Here is a 16,404-nt window from a genome sequence, read left to right as displayed (position 1 = left end):
ATTCTAGTCTATCTTTTTATAGTGCCTGTAAACCTTTAATCTTCTAAGGTGTGTTTTTTTACCCACCCTCTCTTAGTATTGGAATTAGAGTAGTTATAGCTGTTTGAGTAAAATGAATATGCTTACAGAATAGTTTTGTATGGGTCCCATTTTACTGCTGCTACCAGATAAAACATATGGGGATCTGGATTCAGTCTTTTAGAAAAAACACAATGGTAATTTAATATGTGTGTGTCACTTAATACAAAAGCAGTCTCTAAGCAGCTTACAAAAAGATAACAAATGCAATGAAAAATGAAAGACAAGAATGCCAGACGAAACATCAAAATCCCAAGAAAGTAAAAACACAGCACAATTTTAAAAATATATGATCCTCAGCTCCCTGGAACTCCCCTCCTTCAATCATATGCTCCCCACTGTTCTCCTAGTGGTGCGGCAATAAAATTGCTAGCACATTTGCAAAGCTAAGCAGGGTCCTGTATGGTTCCAAACTGGATGGGGAACCATGTATTGAGATAATTGCATTGAAGGGTTCACTTGGAGTACCTTCCAGCTTTACGATTCTATGCCGCCATACTGTCTCCTGCCCACAGCCACCTGAATAGGAGCTATTCCTTTCCTCTTCACTCTTTCTCTTGTCAAGGCACATCCTGACTCCCCAGATGCAGCACTCACACTCCAACAGAAGCTGATGGTGTGCTGATACAGTGGCACTCATCAGACCTTGTGGCTTACCAGGAGGCAGAAGGGGCAGGGCAAGGTGGTGGTGAGGTAGTTGTAGTACAAATACACTGTCACTGATTGGCTTTGTCACTGGCTTTGTATTGCACCAGCCTCATGGCCTCCTCCTCTTCCTCTGCCTTCTGGTCAGCAGCAGCAACATGATGGACTGTAGGACAGGCAAAACTGCAGCCCCACTGTTTCTATCTGCTGCTGCCCACTAACACATCCACAGCATGCCCAGTTCTGTCTTACATGAACTTGGGTAAGTTCCTTGCACTCTTGGTACAGCCTTGACGAAACCAGAGGTGTAGGACTCCTGTGCCAAAGGCATCCATCTAGACTAGGGAGGGAATCAGTGAAAGACCCCAGGGAGTTTTCAGAGATTGGAGGCTGCCAAGTGAATTCTATCCCACCCATACTCCTTTGCACATAAAATAATTCAGGGCTGCCCAGTTGTGGGAGAGCTAATGGATCTCTCTTTCATTGTTCATGTGCTCATATTATGGTGGATAAAATCCTGTTTAGTCTTTAATACATACATCTAGCTTGACACAGGAGGGAGGAGGGCAGGAAGAGCATGAAAACTACTCAAAGATGCTGACTCTGAGGACAGGAATACACATGTATTATCGCCAGGCAGTTCGGCTTAGCAGGAATCCTTTATCAAGAGCTGGTATCAACAGGTCTCCACTGTTGTCAGACAAATTTACTGGGTTTTTATTACCCAACACAACTGCATGGAGTGCTGCTTTAGAGTCACTAGAAACCCACAGAGCTTTGCTATAAATATTGACATGCCCACGCAATTGCAGTTCTGACTCATTCTTCACTCTCTCTCCTCTTTCTCTCTCTCTCCCCATCCTTGGCTTCGCTTTCATGGGAACATTTCAGCTCTTACTCACCAATGGCTAAGAGTCACTGCTGCATTTGAATCCTGCTCTTTGGAGGAGGTTATTGCTTGACATGCCAGACTTTCTGATTTGCATGGCCTAATCAGACAGTCCTGTTAGGAGGTGGGGACTTTGGCATAATTTGGGTGTTATGTATTCTAGAGATAATACAGAATTGCCAGCCCAATGTCCCGAATGTCCCTTTCCTCCCTTTCCTCCCTCAGGAGTGTGATGTAGCACCTGTAGCACCACCAGCTCACTGTGCCATGTGGGACTTGCCTTTCTGGCTGTCTCCTCACATCTTATATGAAGAGTTAAAGAAAGTAATCTCCATCTATGCCTTTTCCTGAATCTGAACTGGATAACACACTGCCTTATACATGGAGCCAGCAAACAACTGCAGCGAATCAGGGGCCGGGAAATGCTCTTTCTCTTGAATGCCAGTCTCCTTGACAGGGTTTAAACTCAGTTTATTGGCCCTTATCCAGAATCACCTTTTTCCAGCTACAAACTGTACTGTATCAGGGATAGGGAAATTCAATAGGAATTCAATTCAATTCCTGTATAGGGAATTCCCTATATAGGAAGCAGCATTGCCAATCCGGACCAATCCAGCTCATTGTTGTCTGCAGAGGGCCTTCTCGGTATTGGCACCCACCCTGTGGTACGCCCTCCTAGCAGATGTCAAGGAGATAAATAACTATACAACCTTTAGAAGACATCTGAAGGCAGCCTTGTATAGGGAAACTTTTAATGTTTAATGTTTTATTGTGCTGTTATACATGCTGGAAGCTGCCCAGAGTGGCTGGGGCAACCTAGTCAGATGGACAGGGTACAAATAATAAAATTATTATTATTATTATTATTATTACATGACCAGCAGTAGCTCTCCAAGGCCTCGGGTACCGTATGTGGAGATGCCACTGAGCTATGGCCCTTCCTCCTGTGGCAGAGCATATGCTCGTGCTACCCTGGAAGGGCATGAGGCATGGAGGGCACCCTCCTGCGCACCACAGTTCAGGGTAGGAGAGGGGTGGGGAAGCTGCTGCCCATTCTCCCCCTGCTCTCCACTATTGGGTCAGGCTTGAACCAGCAGTGGAGGCTGGATGCACCTGACTGTGCCTGAGGTAGGATGCTCTCCAACGCCGGGGCAGATGTGACCCGGTGGCAGCCGGGTGTGGGGCACCATGCAGCCAAGGAGAGTGGGCAACAGCATTGCAGCCGACTCGTCTGCTCTTCACTGCCGGGTCAGACCTGACCCGGCACTGGAGCTGCTGCAGCCAGGCCTGCCTTGCCACGGCCGAGGAGGGCTGCTCTCCACTGCTGGGTCAGAACAGCTGCAAGGTGTGCCACGGATGAGGAGGGTGGACAGCAGCGCTCTTGCCCCAAGCCGCAGCTCCTTCTGGAGCAGAGCCTGCTTTGGGGATGCCTATTTGCAACCCCTCTCAAAATTGTGCCCAGGGCCATGGCGCCCACACTATGCTTCTGCCTTCCACTGAATGTCTCCTCCCACCCCCAGCACAATCATTTGGGAAGACAGATAGAGTGTCTATGAATAGGAAATATGTATCAAGCACAAATTTATTTCAGAAAGCCCCCTAGAGTTTTTTCCCCTCCTTTGCAAGAGATAAAAGACAAAAGGCAGAGAAATCAAACAATAGCATGGCAGTAATTTGTTTTCTGCTTTTCCCCAGGGACTCTTTCTTCACGTATTTAAATGGTGCCTTTTGGTGTTCAAGGCTGTGGATGCAGTATCTCACAGATGTGAAAAATTTCACTTTCAAAATGTAAAACTATGCTGGGGAAAATGTATTCTGTTCGCATATGTTGTTTTCTTGTGAGAATGGAGACTGTGAGAAGAAAAAAGAAAGCAAAGCAAAAACCCTTTGTGTAATTTATTTTTTCATACAAAGCCACATTTCAATGGAACTTAATCACCACCTTATGCATTTAGGGTGGGTATAAACTTTTATATTTTCTGTGTTTGGTCTTATTATATATATAAATATATTTGAAAAGCAACATAGTTCACTGTTTATTAGCCATGTGTAAACATAACTGAGCTTTATATTTTCTAGTTTTGCTTGTGTACATATAATTTATTCTCCACCAGACACGCTTATTTTTGCTCCACTGAAATCACCAGGTGCATGAATTTACTATTGTGTTGCTTCATTATTCTAGCCAGGACAAGTGGTGCAAAGTTATTTGCTACAATATTGATGTAGCAACCATTCATTTCATATGAAAATTACAGAAATCACTGTAGAAAATACAGAGATGAAAAAACAAGGGTTGATTCACCCCCCCCCACATTTATAACAGTTGTGAGTGGACTCAGGAAAGTTGCTTTGACTGTTATGACTTGCAGGGGGAAGTGAAAGCCAAAGTGACTCTCTTGATTTAAGGATATTTCAAAGGTGGGAGTTCTTGCACCACACCACGGAGATACAGTATGTGTATAGTTCTACTTCAGAAAAAGTACAAACACGAGTTACTTGTACATCTCATTTCCCACACAATTTAGGGCACATTCACAGCAAACATTTATTTATTTTTTTAAGTAATTTTTATTGCATTTTTTCAGTCATAAACAAAAGAAGAAAAGAAGAAAAAAGAAAGAAAAGATACAAAAAAGATATAAAAAGAATCATCACCTTTCGACAGCTTACTTCAACTTTCTATCGAACTTCCCCACATCTCCCGCACAATGCATTCTTGACAATAAATTTATCAGCAAATTATAACCCTGTTTCATGTGTTTTTTTGTACTTTCAATTGCAATTTAAGTTTAAATCCCTTATTATCCGTTTACTCTGAAAACAAAACATATTTTCATTTTGAACATTTAAACTTGATTCTTTCAATAAAATTATCCAATTTCATAAATATTACACTCTCATTGCTGGGGCTAGCATTTCAAATTATGCGTCATTTTATAGTTCATATAATTTATAAAATTTTTGCAGATAGTTCTTAAATTTTTTCCAGTCCTCCTCCATTGCTTCTTCTCCCAGGTCTCGGATTCTGGCGGTCATCTCGGCCAGCTCCATGTAGTCAATCAGTTGCGTTTGCCACTCTTCCAGTGTGGGCAAATCTTGAGTCTTCCAATATTTGGCGATCAGGATTCTTGCTGCTGTGGTAGCATACATAAAGAACGTTCTGTCCTTCTTTAACACCTTTTGGCCCATAATGCCCAAGAGGAAGGCCTCCGGTTTCTTAGGAAAGGTGTACTTAAACACCTTTTTTAACTCGTTATAAATCATTTCCCAGAAGGCCTTCACTCTTGGACAGGTCCACCAAAGGTGAAAGAATGTTCCTTCAGCCTCCTTGCACTTCCAACATTTGTTATCAGACAAATGGTATATCTTAGCAAGCTTGACTGGGGTCATGTACCATCTGTATATCATTTTCATGATGTTTTCTTTCAAGGCATTACATGCCGTAAATTTCATACCGGTGGTCCATAACCTTTCCCAGTCTTCAAACATGATATTGTGACCAATGTCTTGAGCCCACTTTATCATGGCTGATTTAACTGTCTCATCCTGTGTATTCCATTTAAGCAGCAAGTTATACATTCTCGATAATACCTTGGTCTTTGGTTCTAACAACTCTGTCTCAAGTTTCGATTTTTCCACCTGGAATCCTATTTTTTTGTCCAACTTAACAACCTCATTAATTTGGGCATAGTGAAACCAATCTTGTACCTTATCCTTTAAATTTTCAAAGCTCCGCAACCTCCAATTGTCGCCAATTTTTTCTATTAATTCCCAATATTTCGGCCAGCCGGCCTCCATATTGGGTTTTTTCCACGCCTTAGCCTCCACTGGTGATAGCCACCTCGGAGTCTTACTTTCAAGTAAGTCTTTGTATTTCATCCAGACCATAAAAATTGCTTTCCTGACAATATGGTTTTTGAACATTCCATGTGTTTTTGCCTTGCCGTACCACAAATACGCATGCCATCCTAACGAGTTGTTAAAACCTTCCAGGTCTAGGACATCTGTATTCTCTAATAAGATCCAGTCTTTCAACCAGCAGAAGGCTGCCGCCTCATAGTATAACCTTAAGTCTGGCAGGGCAAACCCCCCTCTTTCTTTTGCATCAGTTAGTATTTTAAACTTTATTCGGGGCTTTTTGCCCTGCCAGACAAACTTTGAAATGTCCCTCTGCCACTTTCCAAAACATTCCACTCTGTCCACGACCTGCAAGGTTTGAAATAAAAATAACATTTTTGGCAAAACATTCATCTTAACAGCAGCAATTCGGCCCAGCAAGGAAAGCTTCAATCTCGACCAAGTTTCCAAATCTTTCTTAACTTCTGACCAACATTTCTCATAATTGTCCTTAAACAAATTCAAGTTTTTAGGCGTCAAGTTTACCCCCAGGTATTTCACTTTCTTAACCACAGTTAACTCTGTTTCCTTCTGAAACCCCTCTATTTCTAAAGGCGTCAAGTTTTTCCCCAAAACTTTAGTTTTTTGTTTGTTCAACTTAAATCCTGCCACCCGACCAAATTCTTGTATCAGTTCCAAAACTCTTTTTGTACTAGATTCTGGCTCCTGTAGTGTTAAAACTAAGTCATCTGCAAATGCTTTCAGTTTATATTGTTTCACTCCGACCGTGATCCCCTGTATTTGCCGGTCCCTCCTAATCATGTTCAGCAAAACCTCCAGGACTGATATAAATAATAGGGGGGATAGGGGGCACCCCTGGCATGTTCCTTTTTCAATATGGAACTCCTCTGTCACCACATTGTTCACTATCAGCTTAGCTTTTTGTTCTGAATAAATTGCTTCTATGCCATTTTCAAACCCCCGTCCCACTCCCATCCCTTCCAAGTTTTTCTTCATAAATTTCCAAGAAATATTGTCAAAGGCCTTCTCAGCATCAATAAAAATTAGCACTGCTTTAGTGTTAATATTTGTTTGCAAAAGTTCCAGAATATCAATAATATTCCTAGTATTGTCAAACAAATGCCTACCAGGGAGAAAGCCTGCTTGGTCCTTATGAATTACTTCATTTAAAACCTTTTTCAATCTGCTTGCCAAAATGTCTGCAAATATTTTATAATCCACATTTAGGAGTGAGATGGGACGGTAGTTCCTAAGTTGAGTCTTTTCAGTTTCCACTTTGGGTATCAATGTGATGAAAGCTTCTTTCCACGTTTCCGGTGCCCTTCCTCCCCCCATAATCTGATTGCAAACCTCCATTAGTGGTTGAATCAAGTAGTCTTTTAGTGTCTTATAGTACTTGGAGGTGAGCCCATCTGGGCCTGGAGATTTGCCCAGCTGCATATTTTGAATGGCATCCTCAATTTCCTGTTGTGTTATTTTACAGTTCAAGATTGATCTCTTCTCCTGAGATAATTCTGGTAAGCCGTTGAGTTTCAAAAATCGTTCCATCTCAGACACTTCCTCAGGCCCTTGTGTATACAGCTTTTTAAAATATTTCTGGAAACACTTTCTAATTTCACCTGGTTTCTGGATATTTTTCCCTTCCACCTCTAGATTGGTAACATAGTTGAGTTTCTGTCTTTTTTTCAACTGCCATGCCAGCAGTTTCCCACATTTATTTGCTGACTCAAAGGATCTTTGTCTCATTTGTTTGATTTTCCATTCCACTTCTTGATTTATCAATTTCAAATATTGTGCCTGATGGAATTTAATTTCTCGCAAGATCTCTTTGGATTTTGGTGTAGATCTCAGTCTTTTCTCTCCATCTCTTATCCTCTCTAATATTTTGTCCTTTTTCCCATTCCAGAGTTTTTTCTTAATTGTATTTTGTTGTATCAGAAACCCCCTCATTACAGCTTTACTCGCGTCCCAGATTGTTCTTTTTTCCACAGAAGTGTTCAAGTTAATTTCAAAATAGTCCTTTAAAGTTTTTTGGGCCTTCTTTACGATCTCTTGATCTCTAAACAGGGTGTCATTCATTTTCCATCTGAAGGAACCGGCTGGAGTAAGTCTCAATTCCATTTTCAGGGCGTTATGGTCGGAGCAAGTCTTTGGGCAGATTTCCACTCTTATAGTCTTCGGTGCCAGCCCTCTAGTTGTCCAAATTTGGTCGATTCTCGTCCATGACGAGTGGGCCTCAGAAAAGAAAGTTCCCTCTCTACCTAGGGGGTTCCTTGTCCGCCAAATGTCAATCAAATCCATATTGTCTGCCAGTTCAAAAAAGGTTTTCGGTAGTCTACCATCCTTAGTTAAATTTTGGCTTTGTGACTTATCCATCAAAGTAGAGACCACCCCATTCATGTCTCCCATCATAATAATGTTCGAATAGTCCAGATAGTCCAATAATGTCTCATGTAGCTTCTTATAAAATTCTGCTTTCCCCTCATTTGGTGCATAAATTCCTAATATCAAAACTTTTTCTCCTTGAGATTGTATTTCAATTGCCAAGATTCTTCCTTGCTCATCTTTAAACAAAAATTTCGGTGCTAGGTTCTCCTTTACGTAGATCACCAGGCCTCTCTTTTTTACTTTGTCTGATGAAATAAATTCTTGGCCTAGTCTTTTGTTGATTAGTACTTTCCTGTGGAGCCTAGTCACATGCGTTTCTTGCAAGCAGATTATATCCAAATGTTCCTTTTTCAAAATATGAAAAATCCTTTTTCGTTTTTCCGGGGAATTTGCGCCATTAATGTTCCAACTGTACAGCTGCAGAGACATCCTGTATCAGTCTGTTGTTGCTCTTTATGGGGTGTCCTCCTTTTTGTCCGGGTCCGAGGGAGGTGGTGTTGGTTCCAATCTGGGCAGTGGCGGAGGCCAAGGAACTGCTGTTCCCTTCTGAAGATCCTCTCCGTGGTCGTGCAGGAACTTCTGGTTGTCCTCTTTTGTTTTAATTCTAACCTTCTTTCCCTTGTGTTTGAATGATAGACCTTGTGGAAACTCCCACCTGTAAGGTATCCCGTTACTTCTCAAAAGTCTTGCTAGATCAGTATAAGTAGACCTGAGATCCAGTAATTGTTTTGGTATATCCTTATAAATTTCCGCTCTTCTGTCCTGGATCTCAAGCGATTTATTAAAATGAAGGTCAAGTATTTTGTCTCTCTCCTGTTTGGTCCTTAGGATAATCAGGCAGTCTCTGGGTCTGTCCTTCCTGGCGACACTTCCCAATCTAAATGCCGTTGTTATTTTAAAGTCTTCGTCTTCCTTTATACCCCAGAATTTGGAGAATTCTGCTGTCAAGAAACCAGTCAAATCTTCTTTTTCAAGCTCTGGGATAGAGCGTAATCTCAAATTATTTTCCCGGTTTCTCAATTCCACCATAGACAGGTAGGCCTGCTGGTCACCAATGTGCTTGTGTAGTGGCCTTACCTCTCCTTTCAATTCATCCACTTTTTGAATTGCTTGGTCAGCTTTTTCGTTTGCAGCTTCGGCCAGTTTCCGGTTCTCAGAAGTAACGTCTTTTAGATACCCAATTGCTTGTGCATTCACAGCAAACATTTAAAGCACTTTGATACCACTTTAAGCAGCCGCCCCCCCCACCCAAATTGTGGGAACTGTTGTTTGTTAAGGGTGTTGAAAGTTGTAGGAGACCACTGTTCCCCTCACAGATCTATAATTTCCTGAGTGGCTTAATGGACTATCCATCTTCACAGGGAACTCTGAGAAATGTAGGTCTGCGAGGGAAACAAGGATCTCCTAACAACACTTAGCACTCGTATCAAACTACAGCTCCTGGAACCAAGCTGTTTACCTCAGGGGGCAATTCATCATTTCTTTGTCAGATAAACTACCCACAAAGCATATAGAAGCAAGGGCAACTTGTGCATGAACTTTTTTCCCCAAGCCATTTACTATCTGCTATGTCTTGCTTCAAAACAGCTGGGTACACATGCACTGAGCTGAAAGTATGAAACATACGCATATCAGTCAAAATGGCATCCTGCCTTTTGGTGGGGGTGGGTTTGCCTCCCTCTTGGGGGAAAGGAGACTTGAGTTGGTCTCTGGGTTGATCTAGGGCCATGTAGGTCTGTGGACCTTCCTATTTAAGGTTGCCCCACCCCCTCTTTTCCTTTTGCAGCACCCTCCCTCCCTTTATAGCAGACTTTCTCAACCATGAGTCCCCAGATGTTGTTGGACTACAACTCCCAGCATTCCTAGCCTGCATGGCCAGTGGTCAGGGGTGATGAGAACTGTAGTTCAATAACATCTGGGGACCAAAGGTTGCACTGTAATGTGGCCATTGGCTACCTGCATTTGGTACTTGGGGCTTCTTATTTCCACTTACTTCACACTGTAGAGCATCTTGGGTCGATGCGGTATTATTTGAATGTTTGGCATTCAGTGTGGACAGGTAAGGAAAGGTAAGATCTGACTTTTATGCCACCCTGAGGCGTTATGGGGATGGGGGAGCATTGTTATCACCGAGAGCTGGTGACTTGTGAAGTTCTTAGATGTTCTCTTGGGGCCACAGTGAATGCTGGACAGTGGGGTACAGGTACACAGGTTGGCATTCATATACACAAATTGGAACAGTTTCTCTGTATCCATGTCTGCAGAGCACATAACCCGATAGTTTACATGCCGATGGGTGAGGGACAATTCTCTCATATAAAAGCATGGATCCCCCTGCCCACACTTATTTGTTTGCTAATTGGCAGATCCTCTAATTGGTTATATTTTAATATGCATAACCTTTCCCCCACATAATAAGGTGTCTTGAGTCTTCTTTCTGAAAGTGAGGGAAATAAGTGTTTACCTGCTCACCTAGTATGAAAACAGCTGTTGCTGTGTTTGTTAATTAATTGCTGCTAGAGCTAATCCATCATTAAAAGTTATTGCCAAATCCATCAATACAATTTGTCCCAGGCCTTCATTTCAACCACTGGCTACAAAAGCAACAAGACTTGATTTTAGTAATTGTTTAATTTGTTACTTCACAGATACAAAGCCATTCCATCTAATAATGAAATAGCCCCATCAAATCAATCAATCAGAGCACAACTGAAATTGTGGGGTTGTACACCTGACAGCAAACCAAATAGCACGTAGTAAATTCAATCTTACATGCAAATTCTTGAAGGGGTGAAATTAGTTTTCAAGACTGAAATATACTCAGAGTCGCAAAGTGATTTCATGCTCTTTATTCAGCTCATAGTGGTGAGGAGGAATGGAAGTCCCCTCAAAGTATCTGCTTTATATACATTATTTACACAATGGGCTGCACGTGATTGGCTAATTCCGGACTTCTCCTGTAGGCCATTCAGGCTGTGGATTCACTTCTATCTGGAGCTGGATTGGGTGGCTCCTGCCGACCAATCATACTGCTGCATTGTTCTAGGACCAATCAGACTGCTGCATTCTGAATCCTATTGTTCTAGGACCAATCAGACTGCTGCATTTTGGATCCTATTGTTCTAGGACCAATCAGACTGCCACAGTTTGGATCCTATTCAACTCAGTACATAACAAAGACGGACGGTTATTAGTATGGTGGGTTGTAGGTGTATCACATTACAATTTGATCTGTCTTGGGATTGCCCAGTAGAGGGAGATTGGGGGAATCAGATTCAGTGTTTCTTAAGGATGATTCATCACCAGAGATAAGGGTGTACCACTCAGGGGCAGGCAAGATGAAGTACATGTGACTTAAGAATATATAAAGAAAACACAAAGCACAAAACAAAAGAAAGCAGAGAAGTAAACCTCAACATTACTAAGGTAAGTAGGTGTCATAAGTCCTGTGTAGGTGTCATGGTCAGGCCCTGAGAAGGAGTGGGAGTGTTTTGGGGAGTTAGAGCAGGAGGATATTGAGGAGGGGTCCACATGAGGTGGTGGTAGCAGATTCAGACCCCAAGAGATGTTGGATTCTGGGGAATGTTCCAGTGGGTTAAGGGCTGGAGGTCTGGCCACTGAAGAAGACTCAGGCAAACTGTCAGAAATACCTCCATTATAGAAATGCCTCACTTAGCTTCTCTTGTCTAGAAGCTGCCTCTGGCACCTTCTGATGCTGCACAGAAACCTCACACATTCAGGGGAGGCAGCTGAAAGTAAAGGATGGAAAATGCAAGGTAACAAGATAGCAAAAAGAGGGGAGATTAGGAGAGGAAAGTATAATAAGAAAACTATAATAATAATAGATCAACCTACCACAAAAGGTTATGAGGATACAATGTGGGGAGGCATGTATGTCACCGCGAGCTCCTTGGAGGAAGAGCAGTATCAGATATCTTAAATAATAATAGAAATGAGCATGTGCCATTTAAAATAGTCATCTTGAAACAGCACCATTGCAACAATACTGCTGGCACTGAAAGTTAATGACTAAAAATGGTGGCAGAATGGACGTGGGTTGGGTGTGTCAGAACCCACAGCATCTGATCCTGGTCTGTGTTAGAGAGATGTACATCTTGGCTAACTCTGCTTAGAGAAGAAATGAACAATGATTCTAAAATGCATTGATCAAATCAAAGCCATTCTTTTCTTGAATGAAGATTCACATCTGCACCAATGGAATGACTGCAATTTGTTCAATTTCAGATTTGCCTTGAAAATTTGCCATTCTCTAGTCATACTTCTTCACAATTAGTGTCAAAAATTAGCAGTATCTTTGCTTAAGGGACATAAACTCAATTTCATACAATTAGAACAGCACCAAAGCTCTCCTCAACCCCCTCCCTCAAGTAAATGCCTTTGAAATGCTTCAGGCTTTTGTCATGGCATCAGGATGCAAGAATACAAATAAGTTATTGTAGGGAATCTTGATTAAAGCCAAATGCCATCCAATTATTTATCTGTTGCCCAAATCCTGTCCTTAAATACTTGGCGATGCTTTTGTGTTTCTGGTGACTGTGATTAAAATTCGCTATAGCGATGCCTGAAAGAGCTTGATGCATTCATTTTAAAGCTCAGTGACATATTTTTGATCACAAATAACAAAGGTCTCACAAAGGAATCGTGTGCATTTGGAGGGTGTTAATTGCTCTTCATCAATCTCTCTCCTTTTTTTACGCTCTATTGTCTCCCTGTGAAATGTGCATCGGTGCAAACAGGCAAGCACAAAGAGAGAAACTGCACCACTTCTAAATTTTCTTTCTGGGTAAATGATGTGGCAAGTCTGGCTTGAGCTCACACATTTGGCCAAGACTTTTCAAATCCAGACGCGAGAACTACAGTGGACCTTGTGTTACTCCAGCAATGAAGGGCGTGTGTAGATACCACATAGTAGGAGGCAGGCAAAGATAGCGGGAGGACTAGAAGGAGCAACATCTTACTGACCTCCCATGAAACCTCTGCTGGATTCCACCAGCTAGCAGCCATATCATCTACACTCCACCTGAAGGAACAGGTTCATTGTCTGGCAGTGCTCCTGGATTACAGCTTCTCACCAGAGTCTCAAATGGTTTCTGTGGCTAGGAGTGCTTAGGCTGATTCACCAGTTACAGCCTTCCTGCAATTGGGATAACCTGGCCTCAGTTGTCCATGGTCTGGTGAACTCTCACCTGGTTTTGATTTTAGTCATTATTAGACAGAGTGGCTGTATATATTTGAAGTAAATTAAAAGTGAGTCTTAATGGTGCTAAGGTAAGTGGAATAATTCAATCATAGCCTAGCACTACCGAATTGGATCCTCTGTTCCACTAAAAACAGGAGAAAAAGAGTCAGTGTTTCTCATCCAGCCCTTTTGGAGATGGGCACAACACTGTGGTTGATTGTGGCAGACAGAGACAGATGGTATTCCAACAGTCTAGGCTGGGCCTGTGGAAGGGAAGTGGGATGATCCTCCCACCTACTTGTGTTCCATGTGCCACCTGTGCCTTGAAGCACGGACCTCATGCCTGTATACTAGGGACTGTGCACAGAATCTCCAATCTGTCCTGTGGCTCCAGATTGTGGCCCCACATGCAGAGAATCCCTTGAGCAGGAGGAGCAGCCAACATCCCACAAGATTGTGTCCTCTGCTAGTAAGCATGGTGCTCTTTCAGGGGCAGGGTATTGGAAGGAGAAGCCAGGGAGGAAAGCCCACAGCCTGTAACCAAGTCCAAAGCCCTGCCAATGGCACCCTCCACTCCTATCTTCTCCCAGAAAGTTGCAGCTGGTAAGGTAGACACCTCCAACTTTTTTGAGATCTCCCAGATAGGACTTACCCCTCCAAGACTGCCATTTTAGGGGGTGCTTTGGCCTAATGACTCTATGTTGGGCATCTAGAAAGCACCTCCCCTGGACTCCTTTAATGGAGTAGCCTCAATTCCCTGAAGCAGGGGGTGGGCGGGCTCCCAACCCTGCCCCTGCCTAGACCAAGGGCTGAAACCAATGCATTATCTGCCAACAAGTTGTGACAATTGCTATGAGGTAGGCAAAACTCTCAATTTGCCCGCAGTCAAATTCTTCCCTGGCCCCAAATATGGCAACTGAATATTTCCATAGCGAGATCATACACAGAATCTGCCTGCCCACCTGCGGGCAGGGCCATATGCTACATTGGATGGGAGGGTGAGGAATTCAGCTTTGACAGAGCTGGCAGGCCCATCGAGGCATCTTTATAAGCCCAGTGAAGACCAAGAGCTGAAGTCTTCACTCAGACCTGCCCAGCCCCTGACTGCCTGTGATAGGTTTGTTCAAATGCAGCTTGCCTGTGATAGGTCTGTTTGAATACAAGTCTCCCAGCAACCTACATGGCCAGAGCAGGATGGAGTGTTGTGTCCCAATGGTTGTGCAGGGCTGGAAGTTCATCCCGGGCTCAGACAGCGGTTGTGCAAGGCCGCAATAGGCACTTGCCATCATATGAGGGAGGGATGTGGGTGGCGCTGTGGGTTAAATCACAGAGCCTAGGACTTGCCGATCAGAAGGTTGGTGGTTTAAATCCCCGCGACAGGGTGAGCTCCTGTTGCTCGGCCCCTGCTCCTGCCAACCTAGCAGTTCGAAAGCACGTCAAAGTGCAAGTAGATAAATAGGTACCGCTCCGGTGGGAAGGTAAACAGTGCTTCCGTGCGCTGCTCTGGTTCACCAGAAGCAGTTTAGTCATGCTGGCCACATGACCCGGACGCTCCATCACCCAACAAAGCAAAATGAGCGCCGCAACCCCAGAGTCGGTCACGACTGGACCTAATGGTCAGGGGTCCCTTTACCTTTTATTATATGAAGGTAAGAGGTCGTTTTGCCTTGGAAAGTGTTTTGGTTTGTCAGATGAACTTATTCCCCCTCTCTTCTCCCTGTATGCTGTTCTGCGGGTTCTTCAGACTGCTCCCCCCATGCCCAGGGCTAATTTTGGGGTCACAGTGGGAATAGAGGGTGGAAAGCCCCATTGCACAAACAAAATTCCTTGTACAAGGCTTCCCCTGATGAGACTCATTTGTTGAATTCTGTCCCTACTCTTTGGATACGGTGCCCAACTTGGCTTTTGGAAAACATGAGGGTCATGGTTTTGGATTATGGAGTGCGTATGAATTGGGATGAGGTGATACAGCATCTATACGGTTCTGCCTTCTTGCTTAGCCTCAGTGGCAGACTATGAACAAATGGACTATACCTCCCTCCTCTCCTCAATAACTTTGCAAAATATATTTTGGAATGCAGCTTGCTTGCTGCAAAATTGTCCAAAGCTGAAGTTTTGGAGCTTTGGCTAAACATAAATATTTTGAAGCAGAAAGTTAGGTTCTGTTCAAGTTGTTAGCACTTTAGTTAGCTTTTTCTGGCTGAAGATACTTTTAAGCCTTTCCGGTTCCCCCACTTACAAGCTGCTAACAACCATTTAATGCCTGAGCAGCTTTGATGTTCTGTTAAACTCTGATAATATGTGTCCACATTCACCCACCTTCGTTTCAGTACGTTCAGTCTTTTCCAATCCCTTGGGCTTGTTCGCTGGCTGAGTGCACCAACAACTTTGCCACTTTGATGCCTCTCTTTGAACATAAAATATATATTTGCTTGAGCATTCACTAGACTGCAAGGAAGGATTGGGGAAGTTCTCTTTCTAAAAAAAAATAACAATCTTGAATTCTCTTTATAGATTGAATGAGCTCAGCAAAGCAGACTGAACTAAATTTAGGCAGGAAGGTCTTAAAACACAGAGGCAGGGCAATTGGGACTATGGAGTGAAATAACCACAAAATTTTGGGGGCAGAGGCACTTTCACAGACAGAGAGGCTTCAGCTTAGATAAAATTAATACAATAAAAATGCACAGCCTGGTTGACTTGCTGGATGTTCTCTGTGTACTGATCCTTGAACATGGGGGAGATATTAACATGCTTGGAGACACCCCAAAGTCTGCAGAAGCACAACAGCCCAAAATAAACCATTGAGGACTGAGCACGCTCAGTTGTCACATAATGCTGACTGCCTGTTGGATAAAAATCGAGAGGGGAGGGAATAGAAAGGAGTATCCTGGAAGAGGATGTGGCTGGCGAGCCAGAACATTCCACATGGCAACATTTTGTTGCAGGTTCCATTGTAGGTAGGCTGTGTTGAGATGGACAGTGCTGTCTCCAGACTTTTGAGGGTCCTTGAATAAGACACTACTTGTGCCCCCCTCCCACATACTTAGGGAGTGTACTTCCTCACTGAAGCCTTTAAAAATAGCAGATTACTGTAATGTGGAACCAGGATGGAAGAGATTTCTGAATGAATACATGCAAAATTTACATTGGCTGGAAACAGAATCCCTTCTTGAGAGGACATTGTCCTATAAAGCATTGTAAAACTATTTAAATAAGTAAGTAAGTAAAAGCTTTGTGTTCCTCCTAATTAACTGCAGCCAGTGGTATGGAATATTTTTCATCCATGCTCACACCGCCTCCTTTTCTCTCGTATTCTCATGGTGCATTTCCCCATTTATTT

At 43.1% G+C, this 16,404-nt stretch overlaps 1 long non-coding RNA gene across 1 annotated transcript; it reads right to left on the bottom strand.

The window, feature by feature from the left end:
- Positions 1 to 11,559: 11,559 nt before the first annotated feature.
- Positions 11,560 to 14,123, bottom strand: LOC310699240. The gene is made up of 4 exons (XR_014522026.1): positions 14,024 to 14,123; positions 12,845 to 13,068; positions 11,717 to 11,796; positions 11,560 to 11,610 (listed from the first exon to the last, which is right to left on the bottom strand). It is a non-coding gene; the product is annotated as an uncharacterized lncRNA (long non-coding RNA).
- Between the last annotated feature and the right edge of the window lie 2,281 nt (positions 14,124 to 16,404).

Source organism: Podarcis liolepis (assembly GCF_965112155.1).
Source record: "Podarcis liolepis genome assembly, chromosome: 2".
Classification (NCBI taxonomy): Eukaryota; Metazoa; Chordata; class Lepidosauria; order Squamata; family Lacertidae; genus Podarcis; species Podarcis liolepis.
The sequence above is the reverse complement of the archived record's forward strand: the minus strand, read 5'-3'. Positions and strand labels throughout refer to the sequence as shown.